The sequence below is a fragment of the Malus sylvestris genome, chromosome 12 (assembly GCF_916048215.2).
Source record: "Malus sylvestris chromosome 12, drMalSylv7.2, whole genome shotgun sequence".
Classification (NCBI taxonomy): domain Eukaryota; kingdom Viridiplantae; phylum Streptophyta; class Magnoliopsida; order Rosales; family Rosaceae; genus Malus; species Malus sylvestris.
In genome coordinates, this window is record NC_062271.1 from 26,662,841 (window position 1) to 26,667,610 (window position 4,770).

A 4,770-nucleotide genomic window follows, 5' to 3' on the forward strand; every position below is an offset into this window, starting at 1 on the left:
GCATGTAGTTTGAGGTAGTGTTCCCTTAATTTCCCGAGTGAGGAAAACTTCTCGGTTGGAGACTTGAAAAATCCAAGTCACTGAGTGGTTGTGAGACTGCCGAGTATCAAGGTGCAGTAGCATATGGTGGGAGTCCCCCAAGTCTTCAGGCGAAGAGAGTTGCCGAATGAGGTGTCTCGCGTGTTACTAATTTGTCAAAGTAACGAATCCTTGTTTCGATGTCACACATTCGTATATGCTTTATCTAAAAATATTTCCAACTTTTGTGTGTTTGATGCTGCATGCTATTGACTAGACAAGATCAAGTGCAATTAGTAGCTTTTCTCTCTTTTTCATCTTTTCTTTGGTGGAATTGCTTTTCGTTTCCACTAATCAGCCTGAGTGGATGCAAGATAACACCTTTCTCTATAGCTCAGATTGCAAAGTCGTCTTCATGAAAGTTTTTCCTTATCTTGTGAACTACAACATATCCAAATTTGGGATCCATCGGAGTAGTACAACTTCAGAAATTCAAGTATGATGAGTAACTGTTCATCAATGTTCTGTTAATCCGTCAGACTTGTTGTGAGCTTCGAAACTCCATTTTCTCTTGTTCAGATCAACATACTTTCTTCATCGAAGTTGTTCCTTAACTTGTGAACTACAACATATCCAAATTTGAGGTCCCTCGGAGCAGTATAACTCCAGAAATCCAGGTATGATGAGTGACTGTTTATCATTTGTCTGTCAACCCGTCAGATTTGTTGTGAGCTTTGAAACTCCATTTTCTCTTGTCCAGATCAACATACTTTCTTCATCGAAGTTGTTCCTTAACTTGTGAACTACAACATATCCAAATTTGAGGTCCCTCGGAGCAGTATAACTCCAGAAATCCAGGTATGATGAGTGACTGTTTATCATTTGTCTGTCAACCCGTCAGATTTGTTGTGAGCTTTGAAACTCTATTTTCTCTTGCTCAGATCAACATACTTTCTTCATCGAAGTTGTTCCTTAACTTGTGAACTACAACATATCCAAATTTGAGGTCCCTCGGAGCAGTATAACTCCAGAAATCCAGGTATGATGAGTGACTGTTTATCATTTGTCTGTCAACCCGTCAGATTTGTTGTGAGCTTTGAAACTCTATTTTCTCTTGCTCAGATCAGCATGCTTTCTTCATTGAAGTTGTTCCTCAGCTTGTGAACTACAACATATCCAAATTTGAGATCCCTCGGAGCAGTATAACTCCAGAAATCCAGGTATGATGAATGACTGGTTATTATTTTTCTGTCAACCCGTCAGATTTGTTGTGAGCTTCGAAACTCCATTTTCTCTTGTTCAGATCGGTATGCTTTCTTCATTGAAGTTGTTCCTCATCGACTCTTTCATAACATATCAAAAATTCAGGATGAACTAACGGTTAAATATTTCCAGATCTTCGAAACATCACAACAGCTTCGAAATCTGCAAGAAGCCGACTATCATGTTTGGAGCTTCAACACTGTAATTTCCGTCGCTCAAACAGAAATGGTTCCTTCTTGAAAGTTGTTCATATGCTCAAGAACTATAGGGTGTCTAAAATTCAGCTCCATTGGAGAAGAGCAGAGGTTGCAGAAATTTGATAGATGAAAGGAGGCGGAAGAGGGAGAGAGAGAAAAAGTCTCTTGGGTTGGATTTCTATTTTGGGGCAGATTCCAATTTTTGTAGCACCTTCATTATTGATGAATTGCTTGTACTTTTGTCCATTATGAAACTTGGGACTTTGGCTTGTTGTTGAATCTATTATAATATGTTTGGGAACATATATAAGTGAATAAATAAGAAGGAAAATTTTGGGCCCTTGTGGGTGTAAAACAAAAAATGTTTATGTTTACCCAAGTGTTTTTGTACAAGTTCAAGGGCATCTTGGGTTTTGTGAACAAAATTTGTTTATTTGGAGCAAGGTTTTGTGTTGAAGCTTTGTAGGTGAAGCTTTGGTGTTGAAGCTTTCTAGGTGAAGCTTTGATGGTGAAGCTTTGTAGATGAAGCTTTGTAGATGAAGCTTTCTAGGTGAAGCTTTGATGGTGAAGCTTTGTGCGTGAAGCTTTTTAGGTGAAGCTTTGTGGGTGAAGCTTTGGAGGTGAAGCTTTTCGGGTGAAGCTTTTTGGGTGAAGCTTTTTAGGTGAAGCTTTGTGGGTGAAGCTTTGGAGGTGAAGCTTTTCGGGTGAAGCTTTTTGGATGAAGCTGTTTTTTTTTTTTTTTTTTTTTTTTTTTTTGGCGCTTGACACGGTCTTCATTTGCTTGTTTTGTAGTGACTGTGGAAGACGGATTGCTTTCTGATTGAGAAGGGTTCCGGCATCGCTTGCTATGAATGTAAAAGAGTGAGGGCTGAGTTGGCTAAATTACCTCTTTATTGAATTCATTGCCAAATGGCCTTCATTACATAGGATGCCGAACGGCTATAGCTCAACACTTGTACATCGTGAGTCTATTTGTAGTAGTACTTCAAGTGATCAGCGTTCCATGGATGGCCAAGGGTCTTGCCATCGGAGCTTCTAAGTGTGTAAGAGCCAGGGCGACTGATGCCAATGACTTCATACGGTCCATCCCAGTTTGGACTAAGTGTGCCTTCACTCGGGACTCTGTCGCAGAGTAATCTTTTCTTTAAGACCCAGTCTCCTATTTTGAAAGAACGAGGCTTGACCCTAGAGTCATAATAGTTGGAGATGCGCTGCTTGTAGGCGACATTCCTCAAGTGAGCTTGGTTTCTGTGTTCCTCGACTAAATCCAAGTTGAGGGTGAGTTGTTTGTCATTTTCACTTTGAATGTAGTTCTGGACTCGGAATGTTGCTTGCTCGAGCTCAACAGGGACAACCGCCTCTGTGCCAAAGGCAAGTGAGAATGGAGTTTCTCCTGTTGAAGTCCGATATGAAGTGCGATATGACCAAAGAACTTGGGGTACAAATTCTGGCCAACAGCCTTTAGCTTTGTCCAAGCTGGTTTTCAAAGTGCGCTTGATTATTTTGTTGATGGCCTCAACTTGTCCATTAGACTGGGGATGAGCTGGAGAGGCAAAGCATAAGTTGATGTTGAACTTAGAGCAGAACAACCTGAACTTCTTATTGTCAAACTGTCGCCCATTGTCAGTGACTATCGCATTGGGAATGCCGAATCTACAAAGGATGTTCTTCCACACGAAGTCTTCTATCTTTGCCTCAGTAATGGTTGCCAATGGTTCTACTTCGGCCCACTTTGTGAAGTAGTCCACTGCAACGACTGCGTAACAGACTTTGCCCTTCCCTGCCGGCATTGGGCCGATCAAATCAAGTCCCCACTGGGCGAAGGGCCAAGGGCTGATCATAGGAGTAAGAGGCTCTGGAGGGGAATGAGGAATAGTTGCATATCGTTGACATTTGTCACATGAGCGGGATACTTTGATGGCATCCTGGTGGAGTGTTGGCCAGTAATATCCTTGGCGAAAAGTCTTGTGTGCTAGGGACCGAGATCTAGCATGATCTCCACAGACTCCCTCATGTATTTCCCGAAGGACGATTTCCGCCTCGGCAGGCGTAAGACACCTTAAGTATGGCAGGCTAAAACCTCGCTTATAGAGTTGATCATTGATGATCAGGTAGCGGGTAGACTTGTATCGAATTTGCTTAGCCTGGACTTTATCATTTGGGAGGGTGCCATGATCAAGGAAATTATAGATCGGGGTGATCCAACTATCCCCCTGTTGTAAGTTGCATACTTCTGCGGCCATGGTGCTTGGTGTTGCCAACAGTTCGACATGAATTTTTCTTCCAATCTTGTCTTCCACAGCTGAGGCGAGGCGAGCCAGGGCGTCTGCATGACTGTTTGCCGCTCGAGGAACTTGGGTGATCTGGTAGTGGAAGTGCTTGAGCAAAAGTTGTGTTTGCGCAAGATATGCTGCCATGGAGCTGTCCTTAGCATCAAAGTTGTTGGTAACCTGGTTGACCACCAATTGGGAGTCACTGAAAATATCAATTTGTTTAACCCCGAGGTGTTTGGCCAAACGTAATCCTGCTAGAAGGGCTTCATACTCGGCCTCATTATTTGATGCCTTGAATTTGAAACGAAGAGCATACTCCATTGCTACTTTGTCGGGTGTAGTCAAGACTAGTCCCGCTCCACAGCCCTGTTGGTTGGATGAGCCATCAACATACAGACTCCATGCTGGGGTTGTTGGTTCTATCTTCTGAGCTTCCGGGGGTAATGAAGCCACTGCTTCAGGTGTAGAAGCAATGTCAACCGGATATGTGAAGTCGGCAATGAAGTCTGCCACTGCTTGGCCCTTCTCAGCTGGCTTTGGTTGGTAGGAGATGTCAAACTCACCCAACGCTATTGCCCATTTGATCATTCGCCCTGAAGTGTCAGGACTTTGGAGTATCTGTCGAAGAGGATAATTGGTAAGCACGATGATGGAGTGCGCTTGGAAGTAAGGGCGGAGTTTTCGAGCAGACATGACCAATGCCAGAGCCAATTTCTCAATGTTAGAGTACTGTGTCTCCGCATCTTGTAAGGCTTTGCTAGCGTAGTAGACAGGTCGCTCAATATTCCCATCCTTTCGAATGAGAACGGAACTTACGGCTGAAGCTGATACCGATAGGTAGATAATGAGAATGTCTCCTACCTCGGGCTTGGAGAGTAGATGGGCTTTACTCATGTACTCCTTGAGGTTTTTGAATGCCTCGGCACATTCATCAGTCCATGTAATGTACTTCCTACTTCCCTTAAGTGCTTTAAAAAAGGGAGCACATTTGTCTGTGGCCTTAGAAATGAACCTGGTTA

At 43.1% G+C, this 4,770-nt stretch overlaps 1 long non-coding RNA gene across 2 annotated transcripts; it reads left to right on the forward strand.

Moving 5' to 3' along the window:
• The first annotated feature begins 226 nt into the window (after positions 1-226).
• On the forward strand, positions 227-1,757 carry LOC126591875 (uncharacterized). Of its 2 annotated transcripts, XR_007612538.1 has the most exons (5): positions 227-695; positions 779-876; positions 960-1,057; positions 1,141-1,238; positions 1,414-1,757. It is a non-coding gene; the product is annotated as an uncharacterized LOC126591875 (long non-coding RNA). The 2 variants fall into 2 exon arrangements; XR_007612539.1 differs by lacking the exons at positions 779-876; positions 960-1,057 and having other exon boundaries at positions 377-695.
• Positions 1,758-4,770: the final 3,013 nt, after the last annotated feature.